Source organism: Pleurodeles waltl, chromosome 2_2, assembly GCF_031143425.1.
Source record: "Pleurodeles waltl isolate 20211129_DDA chromosome 2_2, aPleWal1.hap1.20221129, whole genome shotgun sequence".
Classification (NCBI taxonomy): Eukaryota; Metazoa; Chordata; class Amphibia; order Caudata; family Salamandridae; genus Pleurodeles; species Pleurodeles waltl.
In genome coordinates this window covers 1,089,516,946-1,089,539,190 of record NC_090439.1, presented here as the reverse complement: position 1 = coordinate 1,089,539,190, position 22,245 = coordinate 1,089,516,946, and positions in this window count along the sequence as shown.

Here is a 22,245-nt window from a genome sequence, read left to right as displayed (position 1 = left end):
GTCGGTGATGTTTTCCGCAATGTTCATAATGACCACCATAATTGCCGTTGTTGAGCCCCGCTTACCTCCTGCCGTTATGATCCCTCTTCAAAGCCATTCACTCATGTGGTTTAGTCAGCATAATGTGGTTAACATCAGTGTTACATTGGTACACAATCTTACACGTATCACATCAGGATATAGACACACAAAGAAATTCTCTCCGAATAGACTGAGTGATCTCAAAGACCTAAGAAAGCTATAAATCAGGCTTTGCCCAACAAGTAGCCTATGAGGGGATGCCACTGAGTTTCAAACTTGAAGTCCATATCAATAAGTCCCCATGTCAATTTCCCCATGCCAAGCAAAGTGCAGACCTTAGCCACCCATTCCTATAGAAGGGAATATATTTTAATGTATTCTAAATATGATTTTTTACTTTGATTTAGAAATGTTTTTTGATTTAAAGATTCTTGCTTGTGTTTTAAAACTTTTGTAGTTGATATTCAGGTAATAAATTTTTTGAATCACAATGTTTTTGTGGTTGATATTGTAGCACACAACCATATTCTCTTCTACTTTCACAAGGTGCTCTAGTCCTAATTCCCAATTCCCAATCCTTGATCTTGATACTTGGTAAATAGCTACTGTTGCTCAGTTCAGGAGCTTCCTGAGCTAATATTAATATTATGATAAGAGTTGGTACTCGAGTTTTGGTAAGAACCACAGCAGGAGAAGTGGCCCACAAGCATCAGCAATAGGAAAGGCGTCCTTAGAGCCAAGCACTTGGGCAGGACTTGGACGCTATTTAAATAGGCCACATAATATATGGCCTGCCAAGTCTCGCTTTATTTCTGGAAGATGTGTTGCTCCTGCAGGTGTTCTTCCCAGTCCTGTAAGAACAAACTTCATTGTGGAAAGGCATTAAGGGGGTGATTCTGGTACACCGCCGACTTTCCGTATCTGGCCGCGGCTGAACCGCCGCGGTCAGAATGCCCAGCGGTGCACCGCCAGCCTGTTGGCGGTGCTACCGCAGTCATTCGCCCTGGCGGTTTTTACCGCCAGGGTTAGAATGACCCCCTAAGTGTAGGACTGACTGTTGGGCATAGGAGCTTGCGGATAATAAGTATGACACTTATTTATGTGTGCATTGTTGAACTTTCCCAAATGAAGAGGCATTCTGGAGACAGTGATCAATGCTTGGTAAGACCACTGAGTGAGGATTTTGTTGTGGTCATAAAAGGGACCTCAGATGGCAGAGTCAGATTACCACCAGAATAGGGGGGATAGATGGCAAGGACAAGAATACCAGCTTGAGAGAGGAGAGGCACAGCATGAGAGAAATAGGTATTGACATGGAGCCTGGCATTACCTCCCTTTTTACGATTTCTAGTGAGGTGTCTCCTTCCTCTGTTTTGATCCCTGTGTTTCCATGTGGGGCTGACACATTTCTGCAGTTGAAATTATCAACTTGTGTAGCTCTTTTGATACAAATAAATATGTTCCTGTTTCTAGAGACAGAACCTGAAAGTTAACTGTATCTGTGTACCCACATATTGGTGACACAAAAATGTCCCCTGGAGAGACACAGGTTACATGTAAATAACATTTGATTACACAAAGTGTTTGTTCTGTCTCTTTGTGCAAGCAGGCATGGCAGAGTATAAGCAGCATGTGACACATGCTTTTCTTCAAGCATTAGAGAAGACTGTGATGATTTTGGACAACAATTTAGACAGCAGACACTCTTGAAAAATATGGAGTGACACTCTTGAACGCATCATTGAGTGGAAATGATTTTATGAAATTTCAGCCTTCCAAATTAAAATTCTTGAAATTCATCTCATTCCAAGGAAAACTATGGCAGAACTGTCATTTCTTCTCTTCTTTGCCACAATATAACCACTAGTGAGGGAACTGTGGACTCAACTAAAGCGTGGTTCAAACATACATTGTCCAACTCCGAGAATGTAAATGGAGTATCACAGCTAAGGAACATATGCCGTCTTCCATTATATACCACAGGTAGGATGTTGATGTGGAAGAAACGTCTATAGTAAAGAAAGTTCATTTTTTCACATCTGCTACCTACATGGCTAAATCAGAACACACAATAGTGTCTCCTTTAAACATGGGCACACTTGCCAGTTCCCATGAATGCAATCCTGCTCATCAAAGGTTTAGAGTCCTTGGTGCATATTTTAGAGCAGTCCATAAACTATAAATGCTAATCCTGTTTGGCCCAAGTGAAATAATCCCTATTAGGGAAGGATACAGGTAAATGAATGTAGGAATCCTGTTGGCCTAATAATGCCATGGAGTCATCGAGTGAACCAAGTGGAAAATTTGTTGAAGAAATTTATTGAAACATGTAGGGGGTGATTCTAACCCTGGCGGTCGTTGATAAAGCGGCGGCCAACCCGCCAACAGGCTGGCGGTCCAAAAAATGGAATTCTGACCCTGGCGGGAACCGCCAACACAGCCCGCCACATTAACACTCTGCCCGCCGCGGCGGTACAGACAAACAGCGCGGCGGTCACCGCCAACAGGCAGGCGGCAGACAATGTACCGCCCACAGTATCATAACTCACCAATCCGCCACCTTTTCCGGGGCGGGAGCCCCGCCGATAAAAACACGGCGGAAACAGACTACGAACGGGAAAACGCTCACCTCTACGCACTATACGAGGAAGGAGGACAGCATGGAACCCGAATTAAACATACTACCTGCTCTCGTCTACCTGCTCATCTACCACGAGTACGAACGCCGGCGCAGACGACAACGGTGAGTACTGCACCTACGACACACGGGAGGGGGGAGGAGGAAAGCTTACGGCACACACACATATGCGACCCCCACCCCCCCAAAGTATGTACACACCAATGCAGAGCAACAAGTCACAGTGACACCATCCAAACCCCCCTGAAAAATGCAAAGACATAATTAAATTGTGAATAAAAATTTATGTACAAAATAGGCTCTGAAAAGTTATGGTCAACTAGCCAAAAAATCAATATAAAAATAAGTCTATATACAGTGCAATGGATAACCGAGGCAATTAGTCCTGCACATCAAAAGAAAATCGAAGTGTCCGTGGGCCAAAGTGTAACAACACAAGGGCAAAGCCCACACAGGAGACCTGAGTCCTCTGAAGTGAACACTGCAGGGGCATCTGATGAAAAAACTACAGGCACCTCAGGGGGAAGGGAAGGGGGGGGGCACCACAGCCACATGAGTCCACGTTGCCAGAACCACGAAGGGGCAACCATGCCTACTGTTCCATCCTGGGGAGTGCAAAGCCACAGTCTCTCAAGTCTCTACAGTAGGTGGGTTGCCCACTGTTCCATCCTGGGGAGTGCAAAGCCACAGTCTCTCAAGTCTCTACAGTAGGTGGGTTGCCCACTGTTCCATCCTGGGGAGTGCAAAGCCACAGTCTCTCAAGTCTCACAAGTGGGTGGGTTGCCCACTGTGCCATCCTGGGGAGTGCAAAGCCACAGTCTCTCAAGTCTCACAAGTGGGTGGGTTGCCCACTGTGCCATCCTGGGGAGTGCAAAGCCACAGTCCATCAGGTGGATTTCAGTCTCCACTGGTCAAGGAGGAGGCATGGTGGGCACAGTGAACCGTTAACAGTGCATGCAGGAAGGGCCCAGCGGAGCGGTGCTTGAGACGGCGGGGCCCAGCGGAGCGGTGCTTGACAGGAAGGGCCCAGCGGAGCGGTGCTTGAGACGGCGGGGCCCAGCGGAGCGGTGCTTGACAGGAAGGGCCCAGCGGAGCGGTGCTTGACAGGAAGGGCCCAGCGGAGCGGTGCTTGACAGGAAGGGCCCAGCGGAGCGGTGCTTGAGACGGCGGGGCCCAGCGGAGCGGTGCTTGACAGGAAGGGCCCAGCGGAGCGGTGCTTGACAGGAAGGGCCCAGCGGAGCGGTGCTTGAGACGGCGGGGCCCAGCGGAGCGGTGCTTGACAGGAAGGGCCCAGCGGAGCCCTGTTCAGCGGTGCTCTTCTGCACGGCGGGGCCCTGTTCAGCGGTGCTCTTCTGCACGGCGGGGCCCTGTTCAGCGGTGCTCTTCTGCACGGCGGGGCCCTCTTCAGCGGTGCTCTTCTGCACGGCGGGGCCCTGTTCAGCGGTGCTCTTCTGCACGGCGGGGCCCTGTTCAGCGGTGCTCTTCTGCACGGCGGGGCCCTGTTCAGCGGTGCTCTTCTGCACAGTGGGGCCCTGTTCAGCGGTGCTCTTCTGCACGGCGGGGCCCTGTTCAGCGGTGCTCTTCTGCACGGCGGGGCCCTCTTCAGCGGTGCTCTTCTGCACGGCGGGGCCCTGTTCAGCGGTGCTCTTCTGCACGGCGGGGCCCTCTTCAGCGGTGCTCTTCTGCACGGCGGGGCCCTCTTCAGCGGTGCTCTTCTGCACGGCGGGCCCTGTTCAGTGGTGCTCTTCTGCACGGCGGGGCCCTCTTCAGCGGTGCTCGTCCAGTAAGTCAAGGGAGCCAGACCTGGCCTGGACTCCCTGCTCAGTCGCCCTCTGACCGTGCTGTTGCTGGACCCTTCGATGACGGAGTCCTGGGCCCTTTGGTCTTCTCCCTAACACCCGGGATGGGGCTTGTGGGCCCCTCCTGCTCCGCGCTCCTGCTGGCTGACTTCTCCGCCCTGCTGCCCTTTCGCTCCTTAGATGGGGCTCTCGGGCCCTTGCCTCCCCTAGCTGTTGTGGCTGGTGAAGTGGGCGAACTTTGCTCCTTGGGGGCAGCCGTGTCAGTCCTCTCACGGCGGCCCTTTAGTTTCCGGGTCCTCTTGCCTGGGGGGGGGCTGGCTGTCCCCTTGCTGCTGATTGAAGTGTCACTGCTGGCAAAGGGTGGACTCCAGAACCCATGCACCACAGTGACACTCGAACCTGGGCTGGTGGTGGCTGAGGTGCTCTTGGGACTCTTTGCAGATGGAGGGGGTGGGTCAGTGGAGGGAAAGAGGTCAAGATTAGCGAGGAAAACTTTCTTAGGACCAAGGTAAAAGGTAGGAGAAGTGGTGATGGGAGTGGAGGAAGAGGATGTGGTTGTAGGAGAGTCAGGTGTGCTGTCTTTGGGTGCAGGTGCTTGTGCTGGAGGCTGTCGTGAGGTGGATGGCTGTTGGGTGGGTGTCTGCCTGCGTTTGTGTGTCTTGGAAGAGGGGGTGACAGACACAGTGGGAGAGGACACAGGGGACGTGTAAATGGTAGTGGGGGTGGTGACTGCACATGTGCGGACTGGACTGGAGGGTGTGCTGGTGATGGAAGCACTGGCTGATGGTGGTGTGCATGCAGGTCTGAGTGTAGACGTCACAGGGAGGGAGGAGGGAGACGAGGAGGAGGGGGACACAGAGGTGGTAGTGACTGTTGGAATGTCTGCATCTGGGTGTTGCTTGCGTGAATGCTTGTGGGTTCTGTGGTGCTTGTGTCTGGATGAGCTGCCCTTGGGTGTTGAGGTGTGTGCAGGCTGGTCTGATGGTGTGGATGGGATAGGCTGAGGAACAGGAGACAGAGACAGGCTGGAGGCAGTCAGAAGAGGGAGGCTGGAAACAGGGACAATGGCTGCCGTCAGTGCTGAGGCCAGAGCATTGAACGATCGTTGATGGGCAGCCTGACCCGAATGAATGCCCTCCAGGTAGGCATTGCTCCGATGCACCTCCCTTTCTACCCCCTGGATGGCATTCAAAAGGGTAGTCTGCCCAACAATGATGGTCTGAAGGAGGTCAATGACCTCCTCACTGAGGGCAGCAGGGGTAACAGGGGCAGGGGCTGAGGTGTCTGGGGCGAAGGAGACGCCCGCCTTCATGGGCGAGCGGGCACGGAGCGTAGGCTGAGGGGCTGCTGGGAGGGCGGGGCTGGTGCGCTGGGTGGCGGCTGTACCTGTAGAGGCGGGGACCCGGATGTTGCCGCCACCGCTAGGGAGCTCCCATCCGAGGACGTGTCGCTGTCGCTGGGGTCACCACCGGTCCCCGTTGTGGTGCTCCCCTCGCCCTCCGGATCACTGGTGCCCTCGGTGTCTGTTCCTGGTCCCACCGGGGCCTTATGACTTGCAGCTCCCTCGTGCTCCGATGCCAATTCTCCTCCGCCTGATGATGCTAATGCACACATGCACAAGAAGATGAAGAAGAAGGGTGGGGGGAGAAAAATGAAGACCAGGTTGAGTGCATGCAATGTCAACACCGTTGGCGGAGATGACAGACACAGGAGCCTCATGCACTAAGCTGCGCATTCGGGGTACACTACTCAGTACTTCTGACTAGGACAACAGGTCTAGAGACGACAAAGGCGCACATGTGTGATGCTGGACCATCGATAGCTGTACTTGTCACCCTACAGAGGTGGGGGCCGGGAGCACAGGGCCATGCCTAAAGGAGAGGACTACACTACAGAAAGCACCCTGGCCTAATGTCACCCACAACCCTCCTCCCCCACCCAGACGCCTCCACTGCTCAGAGAGATAGCAGAATGTGCTGATACTCACCCCCTTGTGTCTGCTGTGATGTCCTCAAGCGCCCATCCAAATCAGGGTAGGCCACCGCCAGGATCCGGGACATCAGGGGGGTCAGGGTACGACTGGCACCCCTCCTAGGTTGGGAGGCCATCCCCAGCAGTGACTCGGCGGTCTTCCTGGTCCCGCAGTGGATTTCCTCCCACCTCTTGCGGCAGTGGGTGCCCCGTCTGACGTGGACCCCCAGGGCCCGGACTTCCTTGGAGATGGCACGCCAAATGTCCACTTTCTGATGGGCGCTGACCTATTTGACATGTACAGGGTGGGAAGGAAAAATTCATCAACTTTCTGCATGTTAGATGCGATTGGCCCCCCCTCCCCAACCTTGCCATATGGCACATGCTCTCATCTGTCGTGCGTTGCACTCCTCATTCGCCCCCCACCCCACCAACTTACATCCACCCCACTCCACACAGGCATAGCCCATTCAATGTGCACCCAGTGTACTTACCTGTTGGTCTGGAGGACCGTAGAGTAACGTATACTGGGGGAGGACCCCATCCACAAGTTTCTCCAACTCCTCAGACGTGAAGGCAGGGGCCCTTTCCCCAGTCGCAGCAGCCATTGTCACTTCCAGACCGAGGTCACAGCAGCACTTGCAGTATAGGTCCTCTCCTGTGGATGATCAGGTCTCGAGTGATTAAGCAGATAGAAAATGGCGGTCACGCCCGCGGCGGTGCGTACCGCGGCGGTGCGTACCGCGACCGCCGGCGCACCTCGTCATTGGCTCCTGAAACCCATAGGCTTCAATGTTAGCCAATGCGGCTTCGTATAGCGGTCTTCGACCGCCTACCGCCACGGTGTGCCACACCAGCGCATTGACCTCACATCCCATTGTCCCACTTCACAGGTCAGGCAGCCGCCATTTCAAAGGCCCACATGGCATAATTTGTACTGCATCACACAGGCCTAGGCCTTGCATTGCCACACATACACGCCTTTCAATACATAGATAATCGTGTGCTATGCATGCAGTGGTGAACGTACCTGTGATTTGCTTGACTCTGTGCTCCATGTTGTCCTTCCTAGGCACCGTCCGCTGGGACTTGCGAGGAGAAGGATGAATCCTCGCGTGTACCGACCGCTGGTGGACCTGTCGACAATGGAAGAACGCCATATCATACTACGATACCGACTTGACCGAGCCACTATACATGAACTGTGTGCCCAGCTGGAGCCAGCCCTGATGTCCCCCATCCGCCAACCCACAGGAATTCCCCCTCTAGTGCAGGTTCTGTCAGTCCTCCATTTTTTGGCAAGTGGCTCATTCCAGACAACAGTGGCCATGTCATCTGGAATGTCTCAGCCTATGTTTTCAAAAATCTTGTCTAGAGTGTTGTCTGGCCTGACGAAACACATGCGGCGCTACATTGTATTCCCTGAGGAGGTTGATTTGGCCACTGTGAAGGGTGATTTTTATGCCCTTGGACATATCCCCAACATAATTGGTGCCATTGATGGGACCCATGTGGCTTTAGTACCCCCAAAAGACGATGAGCAGGTGTACATAAACAGGAAAAGTTACCATTCTATGAACGTCCAGGTGGTCTGTTTGGATGACCAGTACATCTCCCATGTGAATGCCAAGTTCCCTGGGTCAGTGCATGACGCGTATGTGATGCGAAATAGCAGCATCCCTTATGTGATGGAACAGCTACAGAGACAACGTGTGTGGCTAATTGGTGACTCTGGTTACCCCAACCTGCCTTGGCTATTGACCCCAGTGAGGAATCCCCGGACCAGGGCAGAGGAACGGTACAATGAGGCCCATGGGCGAACTAGGAGGATCATTGAAAGAACCTTTGGCCTCCTGAAGGCCAGGTTTAGGTGCCTGCATTTGACAGGGGGATCCCTGATGTACTCACCAAAGAAGGTGTGCCAGATCATCGTGGCCTGCTGTATGCTTCACAATCTGGCATTGCGACGTCAGGTGCCTTTCCTGCAGGAGGATGGTCCAGATGGTGGTGTTGAAGCAGCTGTGGAGCCTGCGGAGAGTGAAGAGGAGGAAGACGAAGAGGACGACCCAGACAACAGGGACAGAGTTATCCAACAGTATTTTCAGTAGCACACAGGTAAGAATCACCCACGCCATTTAACATTTACTGAAAGCCCCCTGCATCTTTACTTTGTGTATTTCCCCCCAGTTCTTTTAAAGTGATGTTTGATTTTCCCTTCCCTTTTCAGTGCTGTATGACCCACTGCGTGACTTCTGCTTGGTTAGCCCATGGACTAATGCTTATTGACATCGGTATGTTGTCATCACAAAAATAACAGAACATTATTGATCAGTAATGTGTTATACATTTGTAAATAATACAGGCTGACTCCAGAATGATTTCAGTGCAATGAGTGATTTATTTTTAGTGCTAGTTATTGGTACATGATATTAAAACGGTGATGGGTGAGGGTGGAGTTATGTCCATGGCAGAGTCCAGTTCTCGGTCGCACAGGTGCATTGTCCATATGCCTGTGGAAGGATGGAGCAGGGGCAGTTCAAGGTTGGACAGGGTGACACTGTGGGACAGTGGAATGACATCCGGGGGGGATATTAGGCTGGCGGGGGTCTTGGCATCCTACTCTGTCTTCCTTTGAGATCTCAGGTTCCTCTTGCGGGGTGGTTGTTCTTCAGCAGGAGGTGGGGTTCTGGTGGCCCGTCGTTCTGTGGGGGCCTCCTGACCACTAGCGCCGGTGGAGGTGGTAGGCTGTTCCTGGCTAGTGACAGGGGCCCTTTGTGGTGCCACATGGTCCCGCAATGTGTTTTCTATCCGGTTGAGGGCCTGGACTATGGTCCCCATAGCGGTAGCGATGTTCCTGAGTTCATTGCTGAACCCCATGTACCGTTCCTCCTGCTGTGCCTGGATCTCGGTGAACCTGGCCAGTACCGTCGCTATCGTCTCCTGGGAGTGATGGTATGCTCCCATGATGGTGGTGTGGGCCTCTTGGAGAGTCGGTTCCCTGGGCCTGTCCTCCCCCCCCTGTCGCACAGCAGCCCTCCCAGTTGCCCTGTTTCCCCGGGCCTCTGTCCCCTGGACGGTGTGCCCACTACCACTGCCCCCAGGTCCCTGTTGTTGTTGGGGTGTTGGGTCAGCCTGGGTGCCCTGTAGTGGCGGACACACCGCTGATTGACGTGTCCGCGAGACAGAGGCATGGGCCCGCTGGGTGAGAGCTGTGCTTGTGTTCCCAGAGGGGGTTGGGTCTGCTGTGGCCTGTGTCTGTGTGTGGGGAACCGACTGTCCAGAGGTCCCCGATGGTCCGGGCTGGTCATCAGGTTCTAGGTCGACAGAGCTGCTGTCCTCGCTGGGGGCCTGTTCTGGGGGTGGGATGGACAAATCTGGACCCTCCGTGGCGGTGTGTTGGCGTTCGGGCCCTGCAGGGGTAAAGGAGTATGGTTATTGTTTCGGTGTGTGCCATGGCGTGCATTTTGAGTGCCCTTGGCCCCCAGTGCTGGCATTCCCTTGTGGGAGGTGTTGTGAGGGTGGTGGGGGGGGGGGTGTATGGGTATGTGCAATGGTCATGCTTTGGTGGTGGCTGTCTCTGGTTTGTGTTGGCATTCAGGGGTTGGTGTTGTTTAGGGTGGGTTGTGCTGGTGAGACATTGGCAGGGAGGTTGTGTGCTGGGGGGTTGAGATTGGGGGTGAGGGGGGGTTGGCATGCTGGTGGTTGGGGGGGGTGAAGTAGTTGAGATTCGACTTACCAGAGTCCATTCCTCCGTGTACTCCAGCGAGGCCATCAGGATGCAGGATGTTTACCACCTCTTGCTCCCATGCTGTGAATTGGGGTGGAGTGGGTGGGGATCCGCCGCCAGTCTTCTGCACAGCGATGTTGTGCCTTGAGATCATCGAGCGCACCTTCCCCCGTAGGTCGTTCCATCGCTTTCTGATATCTTCCCGATTTCTGGGATGCTGTCCCACAGCGTTGACCCTGTCTACGATCCTTTGCCATAGCTCAGCCTTCCTTGCTATGGTGGTGTGCTGCACCTGTGTGCCGAAGAGCTGGGGCTCAACCCTTATAATTTCCTCCACCATGACCCTGAGTTCTTGGTCCGAGAACCTGGGGTGTCTTTGGGGTGCCATGGGGTGGTGTGGATGAGGTGTGGGGTGGTGTTTGTGGTGATGTGCGTGGTGATATGTGGTGATGTGTGCGTAGATGTGGTGTGGGTGATGAAGTTGGGTTCCTGTGTGTGTTGGGGTTTTCTATTGCTGTGCTCGCTCTCTCTATCTCTATCTCTCTCGCCTTCTCTCCGATTTCCAACTAGTGGGGGTTTGTGGGTGATGTGGGTGTGTGTTTTATAGTTGATTGGATGTGTGGGAGTGTTGTTTGTATGTGTGTCAGGTGTGTGTATTTCAAATTGTCCAATGTGGCTGTGTTTTGGAGCTGTGTGTGTATTTTGAGCGCGGCGGTGTGTACCGCCAATGGAATACCGCGGTTGAAAGACCGCCGCGTGGATTCGTGGGTCAGAATGGCATGGGCGTGTTTGTGTTGGCGTGACGGTGGAGGTTTGGTCATCTCCAGTTTTCCGCGGCCCGCCGATGAGGCGGCCTTCCTTGGATGTCGGATTGTTGGCGGTTTCACAGTTGGTGGTCAGAATGACCGTGGCGGTTTACCGCGGCCGCGGCGGTAGAATGGCGGACTTCTGACCGGCGGTAAGGGCCTTTTACCGCCGAGGTCAGAATGACCCCCGTAGATCTTTATGAAATGGTTCACTTGATGAAGACTTAAAAGATCATCCTTAAAAATGCTTCTTGTATTACTAACATGCCAAAACAAATGAGGGACTCAGATCAGAAGAAGGTGATGTATTCATCATCTTGTTCTATATCAACTATCCACTTCTTACAGAAGAGTCTTCAACTCTGAGGCAATAATTGGCCAAAGAATAACAGAACCGGGGTGCTGGTGGAATTTGAATAATTTTGATCGTGTAATATAGTTGCTACGTTGATTATGACATTGACCCAAACAGCATGCCTCAACATTCCATCAGCCTCTAAATATGCTGGCTGATCCCAACAGAGTCGGCTGAGCTGAACCTGTTGCATTAACAAGGAGTGGGGCATGCTCTTAGCTCTTGAAAGCACAGGACCTCTGTAATGAGGTCTGTCTGCAGTAGCTGACAAGGAAGAAAGCTGCTATGACAGACCAGAGAAGTGCCTTGGGAATTTATATTGCTTTATGTTGATTCTAAGAGAAAAGCAGGATAACGAGCTGTGTGCAAACACATTTAATATAAACAACCCATGTGAGGATTTGGGTGTACTATATGATATGACTGGGTAGCCTTATCATGCAGTACCCTTGAAAATACTATCTTGGGTCCAGTCAGCTACTATTACTTAATCTTAAGCTCAACTTTGGGTAGCTGTGGCTGGGGGCAGTAAGGCTTAGCAAAGGGAACAATGTGTAAAGCATTTAACAGCACCAAACAACAAGATTAGAAAGTCACACAACATGAAAGAAGCAAGGGCCAGATGTAGGTATATTCCAATGTGCGACTTGCAAATTGCGAGTCAGAGCGACTCGCAAATTGCGAGTCAGAGCGACTCGCAATTTGAGAGTCACAAATTGGAATGTAGGATGGTGTCCCTGACACTATCTGTGACTCGCAAGGGGGTCGCAAAGGCCCCCTTAATATCAATGAGGTGGGCCGCAATTTGCAACCCTGTTGAGACTCGGGGCGCTCACAGGGATGGTGACCTTCTGGAGACAGCAGACCACCATGTCTGTGACTGCTTTTAAATAAAGCAGTTTTTTTTTTGTAATGCAGCCCGTTTTCCTTAAAGGAAAACGAGATGCATTACAAAACTGAAAAATGAAACTTTTTCGTTTCATTTTTTCAGAGCAGGCAGTTGTCCACAGGACCGCTGCCTGCTCTGGAAAAATGTTTTTAATGCCATTCACAAAGGGGAAGGGGTCCCATGGGGACCCCTTCCCTTTTGCGAATGGGTTAGCACCCATTTGAAATGGGTGCTAACTGCAATTGGTTTGCGACCGCGATCTGGCATTGCACTGCGACTCGCAATTAGGAAGGGGACTCCCCTCCCTAATTGCGACTCGCAAAATGGGTTTTGTGCATTGCATAGTGGCAGTTTGCACGTCGGAAACAGCGAAAATCGCTGTTTGCGACGTGCAAACTGTTACCTACATCTGGCCCCAAGACACTAGTTCATAGAAATTGAGCACATTTGTATGAATTTTTAAAGACATTAATTAGGAAAATCCACCAGATGGTTCCAGAGATGCAGATTTTAGAAGCAATAAATAACTTTTAAATCAACCGCAGAGAAGCATTGGCCAACAAAAAGTTTGCAAACTGTTGAAAAGTTTGAAACAATTAGTTAGACAACTCCGGCTCGAGTTGGGCAACCAAGTCCTACAGGACAAAGGTCTAAAGGGTCAGAATAGACACTTTGGGCAAATACCTGCCCACCAGAGTGTTTTAAAGCAAGATCCAAGCTTTGCAGAATGACTGCTATAGACGGCAATGGAGTGGTCCTGATGCTGAGAGATGCAGGCTTACGGATGATCAGGCATCCTGGCAAACATGACATAGAATAAGAGGACCCATTGCCATGTTTGATCTTTGGGACTTTCTTCCCCTTGATCATTTTTCATTCTACAGTAATGATTTTACAAATTACAGACAGATAGAATATCTCAGTCATCAGAGAAATATACCTTTCACGTGTAGTTGCCTATGTCTGAAATAGCGACAGCAGGACTTCATTGCTAACTGTGTGATTCACACCAACTGGAACTGAGTATGGCTTCCACACAGAAGTATTCCCCTACTTAAGGGGCTTAAAGTATGTATGAGGTCAGTAAATATGGATGCAAGTTCTGGTTACCTGTGGTGAAAGATGAAGGAGCTGATGAAAGAAAAGTTGAAAGGAAATGTACAGGACTTGTAATATCCGGGCTGCCTGGCAGAGAAACATCAGAATGCTCCTGATGCTGTGCTGTCCACATGGGTGAAGTCCTGTTGAATCCTCAGTCCACAGGTGAGTGGGGGTGACTCTGTCCACAGATCTTGGGGTTCCACGAAGTTCTCTTTGCAGAGTTCTAAGGCTGCCAATGCAGATATTGCGCTTTTTCAACACAGCGGTCATGATGCAAATCTTTGGTGGATGGTGGTGTCTGCCTTTAATGAATCTGGTCACAACCAACTCTCATGGGTCCAGCAGACACCTCTGACTATCTCAGAATTGTCGGAATTGTGCTTTGGAGGTGCCCGGAGTCCGGTAGCTGCAAGACTTCTGCGGTGACTACCAGAGATGTGACTTGGGCTCATCCAGCTTTAGTGTACCCAGTACTGGTGTGGGAGGTCAGTCGACTGACCCATGGAGTCACTGCTTCAGACTGGGGCTGGGAACCAACTTTTCCCCAAGCCAGGTATGCAGAACAGGGTCAAAACTCTGCTAGCCCAAAGTGCAGCAGGTGCTGTCGCTCTGGAGTTATAGCCTCTCTTTGTGCACTTCCAACGACTGAAAATTGGCCCTTTCCTCATCCTCCTGCCAAGTCCAGCGAGTACTGAAATCTCAGGTGCCAGGGGTGCCCATTATATCCCATCAAAGTGCCCAGAGGGGATAACTCGGTCACTAGCCAATGTGCTTGTAGTTTCCCTCCTCTCTGATGACACAGAGCCGGTGATGTGTGACATTTGGCTATCTCAGAGTGCACCATTTTTGCCACAAACAACATGGCATAATTCTTCCTTGACTGTAAGGATGCTTGTTGCCCACCCCCAGAGGTGTGGCTACCATGGGGCTGCATGCCCCTGGAAAACCAATTTGTGAACTGGTTTTCACTCCTCTGTCCCTGGCCCTATCTGTCTGCAGGAAACAGAAGCCATCCTGCCTGAGAGAGTTGTTACACTGGCCCTTCAAAGGCGGCTTGACCTTTGAAGCTCACCTTTTGGGCTAACACCCCTGGCAGCCATCCTGTGGGTGGAGGTCACACCTTCCAGTGAGGCAGCAGCCTCTGTTCCTAGCCTGGGAGTCATTTACAAGCGTCCCCAGGTAGGCAGAAAGCTGTCTGTGTGCCAGTGCCTTTGTGAGGCTACTGAAGTAGATGGGGTACAGAGTGGCAACTTCATAGTTGCTTACCTTAAATAGTGACATTACTTTTGAACTACGTATCAGGTCACATTTAATGCCATGATTAATTTGATCCATTACTTGACCCACTTTGGTGGTCCCAGTCAAACATTAGCTGAGTTGGGATGCCATCCAGTAATTCTGTATTGGTCAATGGGTCTACCAACTTCAGCCACAGCAAAATAATTTGGAAGTGCTGTTGCTTAGACATATTGTAAACATATGTCTTATTTAACAAAATACAGTTCCCTGTCATAGTACTCCATAGGCCTTCCTTAGGGCTTTCTTAGACATAATATTAATGGATAAGGTGGCTCTGCCATAGGTTTAAATGGCCAAACTGACAGTGAAAACTCTTTCCTTCCAGTCTGCAGTGGCAGGGCAGCCTTGTGGTCATATTGTATCTTGTCGCACAAAGAGTGGCACAAAAAGTGCTGCAACCCTAAGCGGACACTCTGACTTACATGCCCAGGGTACCATATACTAGGGATTTATTAGTAAGTCAGTCCTTGCAGATTGGGTGTATCCAATTCGACATGCAATTTGTATAGGGTTAAAACACTGGCCCTGAGCCCTGGTTAGCAGGCCTCAGTGCACTCTTGGATTTGAAAACCAGCAGCTAGTAGTCAATGTGGGGGCAAAAAGTAGGGGAAAACCTGCAAAAAGCCTGCTTCCTTAGAACCCAGAAACATATTCATTAAACTATAAGTATATAATCATAGTAAACATTTGAACAACCCTCTAAGTCAAATCACCTTTCCTACATTTTCAGTGCAGCCAGCAGCACTTCCTAAATTAGCCATCTCAACATTGCACCATAGGTGATGGCAAAGACATTACCCTTTTCTTCTGTCTCAAAGAAGCCTAATGCAATGGGCTTCCCTGACATTTCAGATAGGACAAGTCTGTGTAACCATCTGCTGGGTAAACAGTACATATTCTGTGCTATTTAGAAGGCAGACCGAATATAGCAGAGAAAATTCGCTGTTTATACTTGGCGGCCAGCTAAATAGACATCACCTTTCTGATAACCAAACAGATTCCTAAGCAAGACATTTAGGGCCTCATTACAGCCCTGGCGGCCAGCGGTACACTGGCGGTAACACCGCCAACAGGCTGGCGGTGTACCAGCAGTGTATTATGACCATGGCGCATTAGCCACGGCCATACTGCCGGCCCCTCCACTTGACCGCCAGGTGGTCATAATCCCCAACCGCCAGCCTGTCCATGGCGGTAAACACCGCCATGGAAAGGCTGGCGGTAAGGGGGACTCGGGGTGCCCCTGGGGGCCCCTGCACTGCCCATGCACTTAGCATGGGCAGTGCAGGGGCCCCCAGGCACAGCCCCTTCGCGCATTTCACTGCCCGAATTTCAGGCAGTGAAATGCGCAACGGGTGCTGCTGCAATCGCTGCACATCAACATTGCCGCCGGCTCTATTATGAGCCGGCGGCAATGTTGATGTGACTTTTCTGCTGGGCCAGCGGAAAAGTCATAATAGGGAGACACATATACCGTCAGCACTGGCGGTATAGTGGCGCCCGCGGCTTCGGCGGTCATTTAGTAAGACCGCCAAAGTCGTAATGAGAGCCTTAATGCAGATGTTACGCTTTCAGGTATTGGACAAATGTAATTGAGAGCATCCAATGATGTAGATCTTGCAAAGGGAAATTCCCCTTTATTTGATTTGCTATTAATTACATTTTCTTTTATTCTATGAACAAAGGCTGCCTTCTAATGTCTGGGATCAGAGGGATGGTTTGGTATAGGTTTTCTCCATTTATATGTAATAGGATGAAATCTGATGGATGATATTCTCTTACATCTCTCTGTGCTCTAAGGATAGCAAAGTATTGTGAAAAACATTCTAAGAATCTGCTTGAAAAAACACAGCACAGGGAGGATATCTCTGCAGCATGTATATTTTTGTCATTATTTTCAGATATGTGAGTATATGATGGGAGCAAACACTTGTCAGATTGAGTGAAAAAATAAAATTACAAAAAAATAAAAATGGAAATTTGACCACTCCTTAATCTTCTGGGTAGGAGCACGTCGTATCCTTCTCTGATATTTTGTGCACATTCTCTTTAGAGTCTTTAAAAGTCAAATTCAAGCATTCTTCCCTTTCTTGGCTTGGGCTTAAGACCACTTGAACATCTACAAGTAGTGACTGTGAAACATGCTTTACTCAGATGTTAGTCCAATGAGGTAGACTACAAGGATGCTTCTGTCTGTCTGTGCAGTGAATCATTTGCAGATGTATCTTTTCTACTGGGGGATTAATAGCCTTCAAGCAGGCAATTCATTTATAGACCCTCACTCTATATTAGCTATAATATCTCTGAGGAAACAACCGTCCCATAACACTAGAAACAGGGATCCAGTCTAACTTATTTAACTCTGTAAGTTTAGCCTCTATATTTGCCTGGTTGAGGTAAAAGCAAATGGTGGGCCTCCTGCATTGTCTGCTGGAGCTTCCTGAAGTCCCTGGGATCTTGGTACACACAGGGTTTATCAGATTCCAGCCTTACCTATTCACAACCTCTTTAAAATGTTTCTTGCTGTTGTCTTTGTGTCCTGCTCAGCTGCTGCTTGTGCCTGTGCAGATGAAAACCCCACATACTAACCAAAAGAAGGGAGATGAACAGGAAGAGAACAGAGAAGAGCATTTCTGAAAAGTCTATTCTGTTTGTTGACTTCAGAAAATGGATATGCTATATATTGAGGATCTTGAATCAAGGCACCCACTGTATGGAAGTGATACTCCTTTGCCCTGTGTACCTATGATGTCCAGGCTGCCTGTAAGAGGAACATGACATAGAATAGGAGGAGCCCTTGCCATGTTCGATCTTTGGCACTTTCTTCCCCTTGATCATTTTTCATGCTACAATAATAATTTTACAAATTACAGACTGATAGAATATCTCAGGCATCAGAGAAATATTCCTTGCATGTGTAGTTGCCTATGTCTGAAATAGCGACAGCAGGAAATTCATTGCTAACTGTGTGATTGACACCAACTGGAACTGAGTATGACTTCCACACAGAAGTATTCCCCTACTTAAGGGGCTTAAAGTATGTATGAGGTCAGGAAATTGATATGGATGCAAGTTCTGGTTACCTGTGTTGAAAGATGAAGGTGCTGATTAAAGGAAAGTTGAAAGGAAATTTACAGGACCTGTAGGTTTGGGTCTTCCTCATTCTAGACCTCATCATTTCTCTGTCTTGCGTGATGGGCTTTCAAGGTATGAAATCCCATTCTGAAGCTGAGCTGCAGACCAGCCTGGGATGAAACTGATATTTCCCAGAAAAGATGGAGTTGCATCACATGTGAGCCCTTAGATCCCTAGACATCAAGAACCCTCCTTAAAAGGGAGCAGACCATCCAAGAAGGACAACATCTGAAAGGTATGTCACAGTGCCCGTTAGGTATGGAGTCTCAAATAAAGGCATTAGCAGAAGCTTTAAGCATTCAGAATTTCATTGAATAATTATCCCTTTCTTTTAGCTTACTAGTTTGTTGAAGTGCACTGGTAGACTGGCAACATGTATATATGAGGAATACCAGATGACCGTGAAGAAATAGCACACACTTACCTTCTGTCTACCAAAGGCAATGAACAGAAAGTTTCTGACATTCTCACAAGCAATTATGGGCAAAATTAATTGCAAATTTAAGAAGGAAAATACTGTAACTGCTCAGAGAAGTGTGACCGAAGCACACAAAAGAGAGTGATTTGCATGAGAAATTAATTGCTTCGTTTAATTTCATTAGCAAGCAAACTTTCAGAGTAAGTTTACTCATTTCAATCAGTCTCTTTTTGTGAGAAGTACTATAGAGGTAAATCAGGGAAACACAATTAATTTCATGACATTTTAGGATTAAAAGTGAGGTCAACAGAGGGGAAAGCGTGCATCAGCCTCAATTGCTTTGTAGCAACTAAAGTAAAGTTCAAATTGGAAATGAGAGGGGATATTAAATCGAATAGATCTCCACATGTTGCATAACTTTTACGGTTATTTTATTAACCTCATCTGCACCCTTTTACATTCAATATTTCTTAGAATCTATTCCTGGCCACGGGGCTCTATTGTCTAACACCATCAAACTAATCTTTTGTGTCTCTTTTGTGTCTCAGACATCTTACCTTCCTACAACCAGGTTTTGTTAAATAGAAATATGTTTCTTAGGCGCTATTCTTCTATAATTCGTTGTGTTGTTTTTTTGTAGCTTGTATAGCAGAATTACTTATCTTCAGCAGTACAGTCACTGGACACGTTTTATGGTGAACATGTAGTATAACCCAACAGAAAAACATTATATCGCTTTCAATCAATCAATCACTGTATTTGTAAAGCGTGGCTTATCACCCCTGGGGGGTATCTTGGCACTTAAGGTTGTCACTGTGTGTCCAAGCTACTCCTTAAAGAGCCATGTCTTGTTTTTGTTTTCTGCATTCGATGCGGGTGTGCGCGGTGCGAAGGTGGGGGTCGTCATTCAAGTTCTTGGCAGCTAGATAGGAGAAGGATCGCCCTCCCCAGCAGCTGCGATGGATTCCTGGGACATGGGAGAGGGCGAGCATTCTTGAGAGAAGCTCCCCGGTTGCCTGATGGAAGGAGAGTCTGCGGTTAATTAGCTTGGATGCGATGTTGTGGAGGGCTTTGTAAGTGATGGTTAGAACTTTGAATTTTCATCTCTTGTGCACCAGCAGCCAGTGTAGACCTCTAAGGTGGGGGGTGATTTGGGTTCTTCTGGCAAGGTATAGGACGAGTCTCATTGCTGCATTCTGGATGGTCTGGAGGCAGTGAATGAGCTGGGGGGAATCCGGCATAGAGAGTGTTTCCATAATCAAGTCTGCTGGTATTGATGGCTTGAGTGACCATATTTCTGGTTTCAAGGGGGATCCATTTGAAGATATTCTGTAGCATGCAGAGGCTGCAGTTATCTGTTGTTTGAAGGTGAGATTGCTGTCCATGATGATGCCAAGGTTGCGAGTGTGGTCAGTTGGTGATGGGGTTTGTCCAAGTGTGGTGGGCCACCAGGAGTCGGCCCATGGGGAGGGGTTCCTTCCAAAGATGATTGCTTCTGTCTTGTTCAGTTTCAGGCACTTAGACTTCATCTGATTGGCGATGTGTGTCATGGCGTTGCTGAAGTTATCTCTGTGGTGGTGTAGTTTCTGCGAAGTAGAGCATTAGTTGGATGCTGTCGGCATAAGATATGATTTTGAGTCCATGGGAATGAACAATCTCAGTCAGTAGCATCACGAAAACATTGAAGAGGGTGGGGCTGAGCGAGGATCCCTGGGGAATGCCAGATATGTGGTTTTTAGGTTCAGAGGTGAAGGATGGGAGGCGGACCCTCTGAGTGCAGCGTAGGATGTAAGCGTGTATCTATTTAAGGGCGTTGCATTGGATCCCGATGTGGTGGAGTCTGGCGGTGAGGGTGTAGTGTGAGATGGTGTCTAACGTGGCAGAGAGGTCTAGGAGGATCAGGGCTGCTTTCTCTCCATGGTTGAGGAGGGACCTGATGTCTGTTGCGGCGATAAGGGCAGTCTCGGTGCTGTGGTTGGAGTGGAAACAGCATTGTGAAGAGTCAAGTAGGTTGTGTTTTTCCTCGTGTTCGGAGAGCTGATTGTTGATGGCTTTTTCAAGGACCTTGGCTGAGTAAGGGAGCAGAGAGATTGGGTGGTAATTTTTTAGTTCGCTGGAGTCAGCGGAGGGTTTCTTCAGGAGTGGCCTAACCTTTGCTTGTGTCCATGCTTCGGGGATGCTGGCCATCCATATGGAGGTGTTGAAGATGGGGGAGAGGATGTTGCTGATTTCCCTTTGGCCCAGGTTGACGATGCTTTTATGTCTATATCACATAAATAGATAAAGTAAACTTTCCTAAGAAAAAATAATTGGTCTGTAGTGATGTGATTTTAATGTAACTCTTGATTCATTCAGCACTTTTGCCGTTTGCAAGTGCTGTAAATGCCAAGGGGCATATTTACAAGACCCCTGTGGCACGATAACCCTGCCAGGGAGTCACTTTTGTAACGTGCTGGCAGCGCAGTGTGCCTGCACATATTTACAAGTCCATGTGAAGCCACCTTGCACAGCTTTTCATGGCCTTGTAAATATGGTCTCCTTTCATGCATAACTCTCCATAAATTGGGTGTTCTATGGGTGTTGCTGTGGATGTTTTCATACAACACCCACGGAATCTGATGCATTCCCAGATGTACAAGAGTTTACAAACCTGGTAATGCGTCAGATTCCTACAGCACCCTAGGGGTGGCGTAAAAGTGGCTCAAGGAGGAGAAATACCTTTATTTCTTTTTTTGCTCTTTCCATATGTGTTGCATTCTGCAGCACACATAGAAGGGGGAAAACATTGTTTATGTGTAGGAGCATGTAGCAAACATATATTGATATACCATGTGGAGAAGGTGCACATTCAGAAAGCTGTATCAAGGTACATGTTTAACAAAAAATTGGATAGTCTTCATGCACACCACGGACCCTGTTACAATAATATGGCACAAATCAATCCTATCCCAAGCTCTGTCCATTATATACCTGAAACCACTTGGACAGATTCTAAGTAACACTGGGATTCTTTATGATCAGTATGCAGATGTCTTTTAGAGCTATCTGAAGAATTAATCCCCCAAAGGCACCCTCCTGCTATCCAACAGTTTGATAAAAATTCAAAAGTGAATGTAACTCTACCTTCAAAAACTTAATTCCTACTAATCTATAAAAAAAACATCCTCCCTGTACAATAGTGGATGATTTCAGTCTCACCTGATCTCTTGCAAAGCAACCATTGTGGAGAAAGCCAACCACCCCCAGGTTTTATCCTTGATACCTGACTTAAACTTCAGACCCAGTTATCTGCCGGGGGCATCAAGCAGTTCATACAATATCAAGACTTAAAATATCTACTCAAGAGGCTCGCCCTGTCCAGCCTGGACTATGAAAACTCACTCCTCTCAGGAACAGCAAATATCCATATGGTCACCCTAAGAGAAGTGTTGCATGCTGTCGGATGATCGGTCAAAGGCCATACAAAAATCTGACCACACCCCAGCTGTTAGAAATGGGGTCTTTGGTTGGCAGTCAGGTTACCCCCTGTCCGAGCAAGGACCCTCGCTCTAGTCAGGGTAAGTAACACACAATCCAAATTATCCTGTGCCCACCCTCTGGTAGCTTGGCACTGAGCAGTCAGGCTTAACTTAGAAGGCAATGTGTAAAGTATTTGTGCAATAAACCATACAATACCACAATATAACACCACAAAAATACACCACACAGTGTTTAGAAAAATATATAATATTTATCTGGATAGATGCAGGTCAAAACGATTAAAGATGAAATAAGCAAATGTAGGGATATCACTGAAAGTGATATCAAGTGTTTTAGAGTTAAAATGTTACTGTAAAAGCAATCAAAAGTGTCTTAAGTTCTCCTAGAAACAACAAGTGTCTCTTGAAGGGCAAAGTACCTGGTTTGCATTGAAAAATCCTCGCAAGGGACCGCAGAGGAGGAGATGCGTGAAAAACAGTGAGTGTGCGTAGGTTTTGCCCCTTCCTACACGGACTTGCATCATTATTTTCCATGCTGGGAAGACTTTGCATCGATTTCCAGCGCGCAGACTTGGATCCTCTCCGGATTGCGCGAGTTTCAGATGCCCTG